Source organism: Vulpes vulpes, chromosome 14 (assembly GCF_048418805.1).
Source record: "Vulpes vulpes isolate BD-2025 chromosome 14, VulVul3, whole genome shotgun sequence".
NCBI classification, from domain to species: domain Eukaryota; kingdom Metazoa; phylum Chordata; class Mammalia; order Carnivora; family Canidae; genus Vulpes; species Vulpes vulpes.
In genome coordinates, this window is record NC_132793.1 from 2,223,818 (window position 1) to 2,241,897 (window position 18,080).

The following is an 18,080-nucleotide window of genomic DNA, read 5'->3' on the forward strand; positions in this document are numbered from 1 at the left end:
GAGGGACCCGCCACAGCCCCCGGTTCTGGAGCCTTCTCAGGGATCCTTAAGATTCCCACGTGGACAATCCCGCCACTGGAGGGGCACAGCTTCACTTGCTCCCTTTTACCCCCGCGCCTCTCAGCTGCTTACCTGCCCGGCCGGGAGGTGGCAGGGCCCCTGCATGGGGTGGCCGAGGGTCCCGGTCCTGGCCCATGGCCCAGCATCCCCGGCCTCGCGCCGTCCCGTGTGCTGTTTCCTGCCGATGCCCCTTTATTCGGTCAAGGACGGTGTCTTCTGTTCCCAGTTTGCCGACATCTCGCATCACGAATTAGTGTTGCATTTTATCTGATTCTTTTTTCTGTACCGATGTCCTTACTTTTTTCTTATTTACATTATTAATACGGCCAATTCTATTATTTCATTTACTGAACCAGACTTGCATCCCTCGGATAAACCCTAATTTAATCATGACGGACGGACTTTCTCACACGTTGCTGGATTCAGGCCGCTTTATTTTGTTGAGAATTTCTGCATTTATGTTTATGAGGAATAAATGTCTGCTCCTTCCTCCTGGTCTGGCTCTTTCTTCCTTTCCCCTTCCTTCTCTCTCTCTTTCTCTCCTTTCACAATGTCTTCGGCTGGCGCTGGCTGGCGCTGGTAGGAAAACCAACCTGGCCTCATTACATAAATTGAGAAGTGTTTGCTTTTCCAGATTTTCTGGAAGATCTTGTACAGATGTTCTATTGTTTCTTTCTTACATGTTTCATGAAGTTTCCAGTGAAGTTACCTGGACCTGGAGGTTTCTCTTCTAGAAGATTTTTAATTAATTTAATCTCTTTAATACACGTGAGCCCACGCAGGCTGTCTACGTCCTGAGGACGTTTCTGGAGTTTGTGTCTTTCAAGCAGTTGGTGCATCCCATCTGCACCGCCGACGTTGGGCCCTAAACTTTCCTTATTGCCCTCAGTATCTGGGGGACCAGGAGTGATGACGCTGTCACTGTTGATGCCGATAAAATGTGATTCATTCTTTTTTCCGGGTCTGCCTGGCTATAGGTTTATGAATTTTACGGATCTTCTGTAAGAACCAGCTTTTGGTTTCTGGTTTTGTCTATTGTTTTTCTGCTTTCACGTTTATTGATTTCCTTTCTAAATTTTATTGTTTCTTTCCTGCTGTTTGCCTCGGGCTTAACTGGCTTTCCTGCTAAATTCCTCAGAGTGGAAGCTTGGGTTATTGATTCTAAATCTTCTTCTCCTCCTCCTCCTCCTTTCTCCTCCTCCTCCTCCTCTTTCTCCTCCTCCCCCTCCTTCTCCTCTTTCTCCTCCTCCTCCTCCTCTCCTCCCCCCTCCTCCTCTTTCTCCTCCTCCCCCTTCTCCTCCTCCTCTTTCTCCTCCTCCTCCTCTTCCTCTTCCTCCTCCTCCTCCTCCTCCTTCTCCTCCTCCTCCTCCTCTTTCTCCTCCTCCTCTTTCTCCTCCTCCTCTTTCTCCTCCTCCTCCTCTTTCTCCTCCTCCTCCTTCTCCTCTTTCTCCTCCTCCTCCTCTTTCTCCTCCTCCTCTTTCTCCTCCTCCTTCTCTTTCTCCTCCTCCTCTTTCTCCTCTTTCTCCTCCTCCTCCTTCTCCTCTTTCTCCTCTTCCTCCTCCTCCTCTTCCTCCTCCTCTTTCTCCTCCTCCTCCTCCTCCCCCTCCTCCTCCTCTTCCTCCTCCTCCTTCTCCTCCTCCTCCTCTTCCTTCTCCTCCCCCCCCTACTCCTCCTCCTCCTTCTCCTCCCCTTCTCCTCCTCCTCCTCCCTTTCTCCTCCTCCTCCTCCCCTTCTCCTTCTCCTCATCCTCCTCCTTCTTCCTCTTCTTCTTTTAATTATGTCACATTACAAATTGTCCTCTAACCTCTGCCTTACCTGCATCCCACACATTTTGTTATGTTGTACTTTTATTGTCATTTGTCTCAGAACCGTTTTAATTCCCTCAGAGAATTCCTTTTTCCCTCGCGTCTTATTGAGAAATATATTATTTAATTTCCGAATATGTAGAGATTTTCCGGATATATTTGTTATCAGTTTTCTAGTTTAATTCAGTCTTTGTCCAGCGAAATACATGATTTCTGTTCTCTTAAATTTGTTAAGGGTTGTCTCATGGTCTAGAGCCTGGTCTCCACTGGTGAATATTGCACACACAACTTAGAAGAAAGTTCATATCTTGCCTTTGTTGCGTGGGGTGTTCTATAAATGTCATCAGGTCACACGGTTGGCAGTGGTGTTTAGGTTGCCCGGATCCTAACTGATTTCTGCCTACTTGTGATAGCAGTGACTGAGAGAGACGTGTTGAAGTCTCCAGCTCTAATTATATATTTTTCCGTCTTCCGTTGGATGAATCAGTTCTTTTGCTTCAAGTATTTTGAAGCTGTGGTGTTGGTTGCATAAATATTTAAGAGCACTACCTCTTCTTGGAGAATTGATGCATTTATCATTCTGCAATATCCCTCTTTCTCTCTGATAATATTCCTTGTTCCAAATTCTGCTTTGTATGAAATGGATAGACTTCTTCCAGCTTTCTATCATTGGTGTCTGCATGGCATAGCATTCACCATCCTTCTACTTGTAATGCCTGTATGTTTTTATATTTAAAACTGATTTCCCCTAGACCACATACAGCTGAGCCTTCCTCTTTCTGAATCCAACCTGACAATCTCTGTCTTTTAACTGTTGTGTTGAGACCATTCACATTTAAGGTGATAAGTGATGTAATTGGATTAAAATTCATCGTTCTGTTAGCTGTTTTCTATTTTATTTTTCTAAAAATTCCCCCTCTTTCTGCTGTGCCTTTCCTAGGCACAAGTGACCATTCTATGATCCTACTTTATTTCTTCTATTAATTATTTATACCTCTTAATTTTTAAGTGTTTTCCTTAGTATTTACAAAATACACATGAAAAACCCCAAGTTCACCTTCAGTTAATATCATACTGCCTCACACGTTGGATAAGGGCTGATATGAACTTCCTAATTCCCCCCCAATCCTTCATGCCATGGTTGACATACATCCCATGGGCACATCTGCTCTCCACACACAACACCTGGTGTGTTTGGAGAGGATGCAAACCCCTACCTGGGTGGTAGTCCCCGTGCGCTTGACTCTCCTGCTGGCCCTCACGTGGCCTTTATCAACTAGTCAACAGTTTACAGATGAAAGTTCCTGCCGGTGCATGTGCAATCAGGTAACAGCTGCCCCGTGTAAGCAAATGCTTGGGTCTTCTTTTTCCCTGTAAGCATCTGTTTCTCCCCAGGTTTGGTCTTTTTTGTTGTTGTTTGCTCTGCAACCTTAGATCTTCAGTGGGTTCAAGAAAAGTCAGTGGCTTGCAGTTTGTCTGGTTCTTTACTTGTTGTAAAGGTGGAAGCAATAATCTCTCCAGGACTCTCCATCACTGAAGTAAAAATCTGAAGTCTTTGACTCCACTTTGCTTAAATTGTATTTCATTCTCTCTCCGTGTACAAAAGTTCCATTATAGAAACTTGATCTTATCTGGCTATCTGGCTGGTGCATCTTCTAAGAAACTATCTGAGTGCCTGCCAAGGCTTGTGAACACCTGCCAGTTGTATCTCACACTGGAAATCTGCACGGTGTTATCTCACGTTTTCCTTACTTTCAAAATTTCTCTCTTTTAATCTCCACAGAAGAATTCTCTGGAATCTTGCAAGGTGCCCTAGAATGGCAAAAACACCTGGAATCAGGCAGACTTGGGTTCAAATTCACGTGCCACCACTTCTGGTTGGATCAAAAAGTCAACTTTCTCGATCTCTCTAGGTCTTGAAGAGGGTTGATCACGATGTATAATTATGCATCACAATTCGGATACATGACAAACGATGTAGCCATCATTTTGCTTTATCTTGTATAGTTACTTCTATTAAATAATCAGTATTGAATAACTCAGTGAAAGCCTCAAGGCCATTTGTTTCTTTAGGAAAAATTCTTCACTGGGCATCCATGAGATACCAAATCCCCTGTCATCCCAGAAAGGCCACATCTCCATCACCCCTTCCCACAAGACACAGCCATTCCTGGTCCAGTGTCCCACATACCATACTGAAATCCCACCATCTGCCCAGATGTTGAAGCTCAAAATCTAGGAACTATTCCTGGTGCTTCTTTCTCCTCCACCCTCAAATTCAGTTCATCTCTAAAACTTATCTTCCTCAGTGAATCCAGAGTTACTACCCTCCCTTCCAAAAGTACCATCATCCTTTTGTTCAAACTGTGCACCACCTGGAGCTGCTACCTCTAGCTGTTCTCCACTCTTAGGCAAATGCTGTTCCTGGAATGGAGTCATGGCTTGCCCCATGGCACCTGCACCTCCACATCACACCTCTCTCTGCTCCCTGACCCGAGCTTGCTCTGTTCACTACAACTAGCTGACATCTTGCCATCAGCCCATAGTAGGCACATAGTGAATATTGGTCATATCAATGAATGAATGGGGTTTTACATTGTGGAAAAGGGGATCAGACTTGAGAGACAAATTGCAGTAGTCAACACTGCCATGTGCTCGGCACTGTTTCTAACAGCAATTTCACACACACCAAGCCTACATTCCTGTAGGTCTAGAGGTACTCACAGAGCATGCCATTACATGGATGTCCCCAAATTAACAGAACACTCTAGGTAAGCGTTCATGTTGTTTCTAATTTCTCACTGAAATTCATGATGATTATCCATATATGTACATCTTCATGCTATTATTTTTATAGATTTAGAAGTGAAATTAGGTCAAGGGTTATGCACATTTAATTTCTAAATGGTGTTGTCCGACTGCCCCCCAATATTAAAAAAATAAGACTAAACAAACAGAAAACAACATGAAGGTGTTCCATAGACACACTATCAACAGTCAGCGAGAGGGCTCATTACCCACACCCTCAGCAACAAAGCAAAGATAGCAGGGCTGACAATCCCGCTGCTTCTGACCTATCATCTTAAGTACAGCGTTTGGGGCCAGTGGCCATGTGGACAGGTCCTAAGAGATCCATGCAGAGAAGGGGAGGGTGGTTAAATCATGCATTTAAAAAGCAGCTCAATTTGTAAAGTGACAAGTAGGAATTACCACTGTCAAGGAGAGTTCTATTTCCAGACCATTGCACACATGGTCGGGCAGGGGCCCCACATCTGCTCCAGCACCTCACACGAGGGTGCCGGGGTGCTGAGTGTCAGAGATGGTGGTGAGCAGAGATGCTCAGCTGTGAGGGATCTCGGGAAGGGAGCTGTTTTGTCCTTGTTGTGCATGATTCTGCTGGCCGCACTTGACCTCTGACTCAAATGTCTGAGATGTAGATTTGTAGAACCAGCTGTGCTCCGAGCTCTGCTGCTGCCCACATTTGGATTATAGCTCATCAGACAAAGACGCTGTTCTTCCCCACCCGTAACTGGGACTCTCTCTCTCTCTGCCTCTGCTCTCTCTCTGTCTCTCACTTCTCTCTCTCCCCTCTCCTGTCTGACTTGCACACATCCCCATAACAAAATGCAGGATCCTCTCCCTTCCACCAGCAACCAAGCCCTTTTGTTCTGCTCTTCAAGGCAAAACACAAGGCAAATGGCAAAGCCGGCTCCCTGCCCTTGAAGGCAGAGGAGTCAGGTTCGCAAGGCCCCCAGGTGAACAGTGGCAAACGCTTGAAATTTGAGGCTTCACACGTGTTTATACCCCTCTTCTTACATTTGTACATTTTACCGTTATTCTTATTTTAGGAAATTATTTTCAGGCAGATATTCTAGAATTTTGCTTATGTTTCAAATTCAAGTTTTTAAAACTGCAGGGATGTCGTCTATAAAATATCTGAAGTAAGTGTGCAGGCTTTTAAAATCCATTTCATTAGGCATTGTAACAGTTAGGTAGGTATTTCCATGTACTGGCAAAGACCTCCGGGAAGAACATAGGCTCATGAGCACTTGGGAAAGAGGCTCATTCCTGTCCCTCCTGCAGGTGCTGGTAGCTGGAGATGGGACCACCTTCCACTAAAGGAGGAAATTAAAGCTGTTAACAAAACTCACAACGTTGGGTAGCAAGCCCAGGCTTCTTCAAGCACACCTCCCCACACCTTCATTCTTGCACATCACCCTGGTGACTTGCAATCAGCTGCACTGAGAGTATTTGCACCAGGGAAATTGGCAGGGGCCACAAGTCAGGACCTTCCCACCCTTTTCTCCTAAAGCTGGTTGCTGAACAGTTACCAGCCCACCACCAGCTCTCTCTGCCCCTGAAGCCTCCACCAGGTGCAGGTGAGCTGCTGGCTGAAGGAGGAGGCTGGCCTTCAGAGGGGGAGTGTCCATGTAGTCTCTTGGTGCTCAGGCAGGCGAGGGGCACCCATGGCCATGTCCTCAGAGGGGCAGGCAGGGAGGGGCAGGCAGGGAGGGAGCAAGACACGCCTGCAGAGAGGCCTATCTGCACTATGTCTTAGGCTGGCTCGTCCTTGCCTGGGACGGGCAGGACCTGGGAGGGAGACAGAGCTACGCCGCTTTCAGAGCAGCCCCAGGAAAAGAAACAGACCCAGAAAATGAAGAGGTGCCGGCCCAAGTAGTGGACCAAGTCCAGGGTCTCCTGGGTACACTGTGATGGGGTAGCACACTTGACAATTTTAAGGGATGGAATAAAAGGAGATTAGAGGAAAGAATATGGAAATGAATAAACATGAAATAACTCGGAATCTAAGAAGTGCTGGATTATGGGAGTAATCAAGAAATAGCTCGACTAAGTTGCTTATTTATTTTTAGGCGCCACAAAATTTGCAAAGTAAGATGTCAATTGATTGATTTACCCATTTATTCAATCAGAAACTTATGGAGAGTGTATTGTGTGCTCAGCAAAATGTGCCTGGGGTTGTGATCTTGAACGAATTAGATAAGGCCGCTAGTTTACTGCCTATCTGGAGACACACATTAATCCGGCGATGACATAAATAATTAGATAATTACAAATTATGGTGTATGTGAGTGTGAGGTTTACAGAGTATAGCATGTGCAAAGGTCCTGGGGGAAGCAGTGAGTAGGTGGGACTGGAAATTGAAGCGTGCCAAGGATGTGGTCGTGCAGAGGCTCACAGGCTGAGCAGGGCCCTGACCCTCCTCTTGGCTCTGTTGGTCTTGATGGTAGAGCAACAGGCAGCCCTGAAGGTGTAAAGCCAGGCAGGTGTGTGATCAGATGTGCTGTTGTAACGAGCACTCACGAGAACGCCGTGCTCGGGATGCTGGCCGGCGGCAGGTCCCCTCAGGAAAGGATGGAAGTAGGGTGGACGGTCCTCCCCTCTCACTTCCTGATTCTGCAGCTCCGTGTTTTCTGTGGCTTAGGAAGTAGATAAACTGGCACCTGTTTCCCGTGCTTACTTTTTGATTTTCATAAATGCAAATTAAAATACTTATCTGCTCTGTAAAGACTTGACATGTTTAAATAACCATTATCCCTTCAATGTATTCCAGGGCTGTCGGAGTCATTATTCTCAGGATAGAATAGGCATTAAACCCACAGGGGAGTCATTAAAAGATGGCTCTTTCTCTCCGTTTGACCGAAGCGGCAGTTGTAATGTATTTATTCAGGATTTAGAAAATGGAATTCAATTAGAACCGAAACGGTGTTAAATTAAGTAATTCCTATTGTATTTGTCTGACAGACAGGGGTGGCCTGACCTGGGAGGGAAAGGGCCCCTCCCATGGCCTGGGTTCCCTAGTGTTGGCTGACAGATGTCACTAAAAGGGTGGGTCCTGCTTAACCCCTTAATCACTCCCTTAACTCTGTGGGTGACATTAGAACCATGCAGGTCTGTGCAGACAACGCAACACCTTACCAGGAATCATCTTTATTCAAGGTGTCTGGGTAGGGGCTTCGCTTGTGCAGTTTTACTGTTAGGCACCAGCCACGTGACTTGATCATGTTCTCTTTAAATAACAAGGTATAATGAAAGGGTAAAACAGATGGAAATGGATATGCCAGTTCCTTTTTATTTTGCCTTTTTACGGTGATGGAGTTTGAGATTTCAATGACAAGGAGACTTCAAGCTCTCTGGCAAGAAGCTGTTCTGACGCCTGCCTGGTTGTAGCGAGAGTCTCGACTGCTTCTACCAACGAGGGAGGATTTAAGACAATTATTATGGACTCGAAGACAGAATTTTCCAGGCAGTGGAGAAGCAAAATGAAAACGAATAATGATTTTAAAAAACCCAAAATGCTAAAAAGAGAGGAAAAAACCCAAAACCACCCGTGGATTTTGGGTTTGGCTATCAGACCAAGTGACTCTCGGCCGCACGACCGTGGAGCGATGTGTGTGTTCAGATACTGCACGGGGACAGGCTGAACCAGGCAAATTCTGCACGGCTCTCACGACCATCGCACGCCCAAATGCATTTTGTGAAGACGTAAACAGCATCCTGAGTAGCAGGCTGCCTTTTATCCTTCTGAGATTACAGCCAAAAGTGCTACAATAAAGTTCCGCTGGCAAAAATTATGCCCCCTCCCGTTAGTTACACGATCCTTGTATAGACGGAGAGCCAAATGCAGTGACATTTTTTCTATTCTTAGACGATAAATGGTAGACAGTGTAGTTTTGAGAAGAAAGAGAAGTTGGACACAGGGTTGAAGCAACAGAGACTGTAGGTTTCCGAGATGGGTGTTGGGATGCGAGCATGAATTGAGGCAAATCAGAGGCAATCCTTACAGTCTCTTGAGAAATAGCAACTTCAGTGAATTTTTCATACACTGAGAACGAAGAAGGTAGACTTGGCAAGCTTCAAAGTCCTTCTGCACTCACAGAAGTGGCACACATGTGATAAACACCCAGAAGACACGGGTGTCCCCTTGGACTGTCTGGAAGCAGGTGGTGAGTCTTTGTAAAAACAAGAAAAAGTCACAAAAGAGCTTGCGGGGGTGGGGGTGGGGGGAGAGAGCGGCCTAGTAGCATCCAGCTGAGCAGGACACCATTCGCCCAGAAGCTGGTCGCCAACTCCTTGCTGATCAAGAGAAAAATCCTAGACTTCAGATGAAAGGGTATTTCTCAAATACACTGAGAAAGCAATAACTCACGACATGAACTTTTGTTGCTTTAACATATACGTTCTCGCTTTCCACTCGAAGCAACTTCCAGAAAAGCTCAAAGCAGTTAGTGTTCCCTCTGCAAGGATGAAGTCATCAGATGGAAAACCGGATCAAAACCTCATTGTGCCAGACAACCAGAGGAGTCCTCAACGCTTGTTGATGAGAAGGAGAAGTGTGAGGGCAAAATGCACGCTGTCGAGCGTGCCAAGCTTGGGTGGGCGGCTGTTGGCCTGGAGATGTGAGTGGTGAGTCCCACGGGCGAGCTCTTCTCTAAAATGAAGGCTTCCTTCTCCCTGCGTCTGGTGGATTTAGGATGTACAAGTGGGGCGCTCAGAAGCGTGTGGATGTCATTTAACAAGAGCCGGATCTCAGCTTCCCTCTGGATGCTGTATGCCTTGAGTCCCAAACAGAGAGCCAGAGCTCGTTCCTGCACCCGGAGTTAGCCAGGAGCCCCCATGCACATGCCTCCACTGCTTGGTGCCCCTGAAGCTCCCCCAACATTCTGATTATTGCACCAGATATTCTTGTTAATGACCCATAGTTGGTTGCAAAGGAGGCCCCACCAGCTCCAGCAGGGCTTGCGCGTAATTGCTGGCCTGCCCGAAACGGTGTGCGAGTTCACGACAATGTTGTCAACCAGGCACGATGACTCCGAACTGTGGCACCTGTGGATCTTGATGGCAAATACCAAGAAAACACAGGCCATCATCATATCCTCGTGACATCGCCTGAGCCGTGCCTCCCTCCTGGGAGCATCTTCTGTCTTCCGCCCTAGGTCTATACCCAGGGGGACAGCGGGCTTATTACTGTGCTGCTGCCTTCATTAACTTAGTTAAATTCATGTTTCCTTCCTCAAGAGTAAGAATGATCATAACAGCCAGGTCTGTGCGAAGGAAATGAAGGTCTACGAGACTGTATGAATCAGGAAATGCTTCGTCCGCCCGGAATAAAGAGCACATGAGCGAAGAATGTGCAATAAGCCATCGGTCTCCTAGGATCATGGCGGGCACATGCGGGGACAAGTACTGGGCTTTATGCTCCTATTGTGAGCACACCCAAGAGGGCACTTAGGACCGGGTGATGCAGTGCACACACAATACACCCTACTTGGCATGCCGCTCATTTCCCAGATCAGTGTTTGAGAGATGTCGTTGTCAGGTATTGCTGTGAGTTCCAATCGCTGTCGGAATCATCTGGCCGTGTCCAATCTGCTCCTGAAATACGGGTCCTAGGAACAACGTAGGTCATATATAGTGATAATTAATAATATATTTGCTCGCCTTGAGCTATATTTTTCATGTTGCTTTATGGAATTCTTACAAAGTAGGAGTTATTATTCTGATTTTTATAGATGAGGATTAGCAGTCAAATAACTTTCCCAGCAACAAGAGGGGACACCAGGATTTGAACTCCTCACCCCTTGACTGTTAACTGATCCTCCAGACTCTCAGCACCGAGAGCCAGCACGCATCCATCATTTGCTCTGTGCCTGGCACTGCGTTAAGCGCACTGTGTGGAGTGTCACCACCCCTGAATGCTCAGGATGACTTGAGTGTGTCATGTCCATTGCACATCAGGGACCTAGAGTGATCATGGCTGAGGAGGTGGCTTCTGAAGCCTGTTTTCTCCCAGATGTAGACGAGTCCTCTGAGGGGGTCTCATTATAGCAGAGATAGGCTCCAGCCACCTTGCGATGCTGTCCTCAGCTTCAAGTGTAAGGAGCTTGCTCCTCCCTCCTGGGAGCATCTTCTGTATTCTGTCCTAGGTCTATACCCAGGGGGACAGAAGGCTCGTTACCACGACCTTTGCAAGCCCAAGGTCACTCATTTGTTTTTCAATTGCTTCATTGGCCTGCGATGAGACAGGCTAGGAGCCGGCCCTGAGTCAGGCTGTACTTTTTGAGGAAAATAAATGGCGAAAAAAAAAATCACATCTTCCTAGCTGCAAGGCTTCAATCTCTCACCAGTGATTTAAATGTTAAAATGTTTCTATTATAAAGCCCAAGGCATGGTTTCTGTAGGGTTCATCGTAAAGTTGACCCCTAACAATCCCATCCCTGGGAAAAAAATCGGTTGAACCTTGATAATAACAGGAGAGTTGAAAATAGAACAATAAAGTCTTTTTCTAACACCTTTCTCCCCCTGTTCATGTTAGATGACAATTCTGTTTACTTGGTTCAGGTAAAATTCCAGTCGCATTGTGAGCCTTTTGGAAGAATGAGAAATTGATTTTCTCCCCGTACGGCATGGCGCACACGAACTCTTATAATCTTTATATGATCTCTACGGTGATGTATGGAGAAGGCCACAGCTGCATATAAACCTGTGAGGACCAGGGCAGCTTGTGTTCTCTACCTCTGGAACCCCGTGGCACTGGACGTCAGCCTGGTCTGTTAGGGGAGAAGACTCAGCTCATACCCACGCGTGACAGGACCACACGTGGCTGGGGCCGGGCAGGGCGTGTGCGTAAGACGGACACACCGGCGTGCCAGGTGGGGAGAGACACTCCCTCTTCCTCATCCCTGCAGCTAGGACAAATTATTAGCCATGTGCGAAGGTGGCCGCAAGGCTGTCAGATCTTAATTTTTCATGAGATGCCAGGAATCTGACTTTTTGGGTGGAACTTCCCAAGTCTTAAATATTGGCAGGTCATTTTCCAAAGGCAAAATGAAAGGCACTGCAAAAGCCAAGTGAAACCAAAGGGCAGCCCATGCACACCGGCGAAGGGTGCTCTCGGCCCTGAAGGCAGGCCAGGTCTACGCACTGCCTTGAGGTATGTCCTCGACAGGCTTAGTACCCTGAGCACCTATCCGGGGCATCACAGCTGTTACGTTCCCACATTTTCTCTGTGTTTTTATGTCTATGTCTAGTCACCCGGTTTATGGCTTTGCCTCGTGGTCTGTCGTCACCCACACATTCCTATCAGCAGCCTGATTGGACCGCTTACCTCGGTTTATAGCGCAGGTTATTATTCTACTTGGGCTTTTTTTTTTTTTTTCCTGTCTTGCTCTACTTTATGCAAACACAGAGACATATTGGAGCTTTGAATGCACTCGGCACCAAGCAAAGTGCCCTTTGCAACAATTGCATTTAAAATGTATGGCCCTTTTATTTACTGGCCTGGTCTGCACTCTCTACCTGATGCTAACATTACCTGACTTATCACTCAATCAATAATGCCAGAGAACAATTGGTTTCCCTGAGCTCTCTCACAAATGCCCTTAATTACCTTGCTGTAATTCCCAGAGTCATGTGTATTAACTCCCCGATCCAGTAAGGTTGCAACCTCACCGCTTCCAATAGTGGTTGAGCGGGACTCGTTTGAAATGCGAGAGATGATCTAAGCTTGGGCTTTTCAGTAGGTCTGTAGCTTCTCCTCTTTCTTGCCTTTTATTTTTAATCCTTCAGTGCGACTTACTCTAATTTATGCACCCTAATGTAACCTCATTTTAAATTCATATGGGTTGTCATTTAAAAAAAAATAATCAGGCCACATAGGTATCTAAATGTATGATAAACACCCGTACTATATAGGATTGGAGAAATTTAGAAACTATTTCCTATAAATTTTCCATGAAGATACGTGCTGGAACGAGAAACATGGGATGCCAGTGGCAATTGCTTTTTCTAGCAATTTGCTTTTACAAATAAAAGATGTGCTCTTGAAATTGGATATTAACAGCGGTACACTGGAAATTGACGTGAGCGATGTTTTCGCAGTGTTGCGAGGTGTCTCGGTGCCAGTGAAAAGTTGGCTCGGGGAAAATCGATGATTTTATTAATATATACAGGACCCAGATCCTCATCCTGCTTAGAGGCTTTTTAATGAGGTCGATGCTGCAAAAATGGGGTTTTGAAAAAAGTCGAAAAAAAATGGCATGTCAGTTCCGTTAAATCATGGCTGGTTATATATTTTTTCCTTTTCCTTCTCCCATGAGCCTCCCAGCAGGCTCAATAACCGTACACATGGACGCCGTGTGGTCTTGTTAAAATGGGCTACTTGTTCCCGGATTAAGTCACAGAAATGAGGCCGAGACAAAGCCGTATCACGAAACCACACGAATGTCCGGATCCCAAAGTGCCTGCAAAGACCCTTGTCTCCATCACTCCCAAGATCACAGAGCTCATTAGTGTCACAATCGGCGTGATATTAATTTTCAGAGCTACTGAAGATCTAATTAAACGGAATGAGTGATTTTTAAACACTTCAGGCTGTGGATGACACTCACTTCGCAAAATATATCAAGCTTCCCATGCGTGGATCCGGTGCCGAGGGGGTTGCAAGGAAATAAGTGTAACCCTGTCTTTGAGAGTTCGAGCGATGCTCTCCGCTAAGGGTCAGAGCACATTTTGTCATCGTGAAGGGTAAGCTCATGCACGGTTCCTTAGGCAATGCTATTTAGTTGCCGAGTCTTAATTGGAATATTTTATTCCTTAAAGAGAGGAGGGGGAATCATCTAGCTTTTGGGAAATCCAGCTTTAACCCCCCCCCTATTTCTAATTGGATATTTCAAAGGCAAGACATGCCATCCTGTTCACAAATGCGGCAAGGTGGGAAGCAACGTGATTTAGTGTCTTTCTTAAAACTGCAGCTGCACCTGAGGAGAGACAATCTATCTCCGGCAGAGATGCGGCCGCGTGCGGGGCTTGGGCTTGGCTGGGAATTCACGACCTTCGCCGTGCACCGGTTATTAAGATTTCATAAGTGCTACAGTACATTGTCACAATATTATGTCACCTGCTCCCAAAGTATGGAGGTGATGATGGCAACATGTGGCTTGTCAAACAATTACCCATTGAGGCTGACGACTGGTGACGGCCTGTGGGAACATCGCAGGTCCACGCGGGTCCGTGCATGCTCTGGCTCCCCGTGCCCATTTCTCCAGAAGAATTTAATGCAGAGGGAAGGGAACACTTTGTTTCTCCCATGCTATGAGTTTTCGATGTTTGCTCTTATCCTGGCACTCATTCCTTACATTCAGGGATCAGCTCCATTCTGCAGAAAAGCAGCATGAGTGTGCGACGTTGGACCAAAATGCAGGCTCACTGCAGCGTCACTGGCATGAGGAAACCATTGAGAGTCCGCAGCTCCGTGTGCGGGAGTGCAGGTCCCGGGTGGTGCGGTCAGGAACGGAGTAGGAAGCAGCCGTGGGAAGAACGTGGTCGTTACTCCGTGCGGACATGGGAAGGGCCCGAGTGTATTAGGTGTGGAAGGCAAATTTGGATGATGTGGTTGTAGAATCCTAATTTTGAAAAAACAACAACAAAAAAGAAAAACTAATTTTCTATGGATGTGTGAGGGTGTGTGTCTCTCTGTGAGCAAATGTGTGTGTATGTGTGCGTGTTTGTGTGTGTGTGCACGTACGGCCATGCACTCGTGTGCATGTGTGTGTATGTCTCTGTATGTGTGTGCATGTATGGCTGTGTGCACTCCTGTGTATGTATGTCCCTTGTGTGTATGTGTGTGCATATATGGCTGTGCACCCATGTGTGCACGTGTGTGCATGTCTGTATGTGTATGCATGTATGGCCGTGTGCACTCCTGTGTGCACATGTGTAAGTCTGTGCACATATGGCTATGCACTCATGTGTGCATGTGTGCATGTGTGTGTGTCTCTGTGTGTATGTGTACATATGGCTGTGCACCCATGTGTGCATGTGTGTGTATGTCTCTCTGTATGTATGTGTGTGCATGTATGGCCGTGTGCACTCCTGTGTGCACATGTGTATGTCTGTGCACATATGGCTATGCACTCATGTGTGCATGTGTGTGTCTCTGTGTGCGTGTACGTATGGCTGTGCACTCATGTGTGCATGTGTGTGTGTGTCTCTGTACGTGTATGTGTGTGCACGTATGGCCGTGTGCACCCATGTGTGCAAGTGTGTATGCACACATCAAAACATGTCCGAAGACCATACATGCGTCAATTTTCTGCTGTTACTTCTGTAGCTGGTATTTCACGCAGGGGGGTGTTCACGGTACGTGCTCTATGTTGTCTGCATTTACCACAGGTGACACGGATTACTTTGTAATAAATGCAAACAACCGGACCCGACAACACCAGGAAACAGAAAGTGCACGGGCGTCCCGGAGTGGAGGCAAAGTCTGCGACACGCCCCGTGAGGGAGAGCGAGTAACCGCTCCGTCGGGTTCCCCCGCGCGGTGTGCCTGGCCAAGCTCCGCCGAGCACCGCTGTGGGCTCTTTCTGGAAGGAGGTGGCAGTGTTTTGCCAGACTCCCTTGGGCAATGACATTGCTACACGCGGGAAGATCTGCCGGTATAGAAGCCGACGCAGAGAACAGGCTGGGCACGGCTCCTAAGTGTCCTTTAGTTTGCAAAAAGGTGACAGGAATTTAGACTCTGTGATAATAACTGTAATAATAACTATCATCTCCTTAGCAATGGTCATGGGTGTTTGCGAAGTGCTCACCAAATCTTCAGTAAAACACTTTGAGGAGATATTATTACAGGAATTTATGAGTGAAGGCAGGAAACAGCAGCGCAGACTTGTTCATGGAAATCGGCCTGTTGGCAGGTAATCCTGGAGCTGCGCCCTCCTGCCGTGGTGCCCTCTGCCCGCTGGAGACGGAGCTTGGCCCAAGGAAAAGCTGACCGCGGGGCCCCCTCCGCCCCCTCCGTGGCTTCGATGCAGGTGCAGAAATGCTCAGCCTTTGCTTCGCGCTCTGTTGAATGGGGACAGTGACTCTCGTCACAGGGCCCTGGACAGTCCCGAGGAGAGTCAAGTGTGAAGATGCTGGACTCCGAAAGGCCACGGCCCCTACGGTGACCACTCCGGAGTCTCCTGGTGACCGGCCCAGGACCCAGCAGGCTTACAGTCACTGGTCTGCGACTCAGAGCAGGGATCAGGCCCTCACCGTCCTGTCCCATGTGCCACAGCTCTCTGCGGAGAATTTCCGGGGCTCAGGTGTGTGCTGCGGCCGGGATGGGCAGGAGGCCTGGAGGCCAGGAGCGCGGGCACGGGGCTGTCCACCAAGGCGGTGGGCAAGGGGGCCGTGGTGCAGCGCGAGGGGACTCTCCCCTGCCCATTCCAAGGACCGATGGCCGGTCAAGGTGGCCCGTTGGCGCAGGGCACGCGGTCAGAGGCACCTCGGCCTGGGGGGGCCTCCCAGGGGGAGCGTCCCCCGCTGGGAGACCCGGTGAGACCTCCACCTGCCCTTCTGCCCTTGGCTCAAACTGGTTGTGAAACTGTTCACCGGACACCCCGGCCCGGGTCAGCGCACGAGGGCATGTGGTCAGCCGGGGCCTTTGCCGGGTGGAGCCCCCACACCCTCGGGTGTCCCAGCGCACGGCGGCGGTGCCCCGGACCGTCCCTGCGCATCGTCCTTCCGAGTCTGAGCAGAGGACGCGGAAGTGGGGTCTGCGGGGCTCTCCTAAGGTCTTAGAGCCCTCGTTGCTGTCACCTCCCGACTCTCTGGGCATGTCCCTGGGGTGGGAAAGATTTGTCCTGGGGGAGTGTTGGCGTCTTAGGGGGTGACCAGAGATTTCAGAGTTTCTCAAGCAGAAAAGGATGATTACGGTGTGAGTTTGGGGTGTGGGAAACACCTTGATCCCCTCTTTGGTGTTATTTGTGAAAATTATTTTGAATTTCACCAGTAACTATATGCTCATTAAAAAAATTTCAGGGCTGGCTAGGTGGCTCAGCAGTTGAGCGTCTGCCTATGGCTCAGGGCGTGACCCCGGGGTCCTGGGATTGAGTCCCACGTCGGGCTGCCTGCAGGGAGCCTGCTTCTCCCTCTGCCTGTGTCTCTGCCTCTCTCTCTGTGTGTCTCATGAATACACAAATAAAATCTTAATAAAAAAGTTTTCAAAACTAAAGGTTATGCAAAGTTCCCTTGACCTTCACTCATGCCCCCTTCCGAGGTCACCACCGTCCATGGCTTTGCATCTCCCCAGACTCCCGTGTTCTTACAAGCAGATCCGCGCACATAGAAACACACGATTTTCTTTTTTCTGTAAATATACTCATGTCACACTTGCAAATTGTTTTTATTGTGATACATTTTGCAGTCTCTCGGTGTTAATAGAAGTACTTAAATAAAAGCACTGAATTCTCGGTGATCCGTGTAGTGTTGCGTCGTGTAGACCAGGAGTTTGGCAAACTGCAGCCCAAAGGCTAAACCTGGCGAACGGCCCACTCTTGCACAGCCTGAGAGCCGAGAACGGCGCTTACATTTTAAATGGTTGTAAAAAAAAAAATGCAAACAACAATATGAGCCCCAAACCGAATGGCCCACAACACCGAACGTGTTTATTACCCGGCCCTTTGCAGGAAGCGCGTGCCGACTCCTGGTCTAGACGTCCCAGAACGTAACAGCACGTTCCCTCCTGGGGAACTTTCTGGGCTGTTCCGAGCTCATTTTGTTAATTGTGGTAAAACATATCGTGCAAAACTTGCTGTTTTCACCGTTGTCAGGGCGCAGGCCGCTGTATGACGCACACCCCCGGCGTGGGGGGACCAGCACACTACTTCCAGAACCTGCTCATCACAGACCTCAGCTCACCAATAGTGCCAATAAGCCCCTCCCCGCGCCCCGGCCCGGCCGCTGGCAGCCTCTCCCCTATCCCTCCGAGTGTCCTTATGCCGGGTACCTGCCGTGAGTGCAGCCATGCAGCGCTTGTTATTTTGTGCCTGCTTCCTGTCACTCAGCACGTCCTCGAGGCTCGTCCAGGAGGTAGCAGGGGTCAGGATTCCACGGCTTGCAGTGGCCGCGTCACGTTGCAGCGTCCGGGATAGACCCCGTTTAGTTTCTCCGCTCACCTGCCGATGATCCTCCAGGTCGTTTCCGGGGTTTGCCTGATGTGAATGATGCTGCACGAACATTTGTGCGCAACTGTCTGGGTTCCTGTTGTCAGTTGCTTGGGGTGTGCACGCAGGAGTGGCCCCTGACTTGGACCTTAAGGTCATTGCTGATTCCGTACCCTCGGCTCTGAGCACTCCTCCGAGGGCTGCCTCGTGCACCTGCCCACGTGTGTCTCCCGGAAATGGGAAACAGGCGAGTGGAACGGCTACGTGG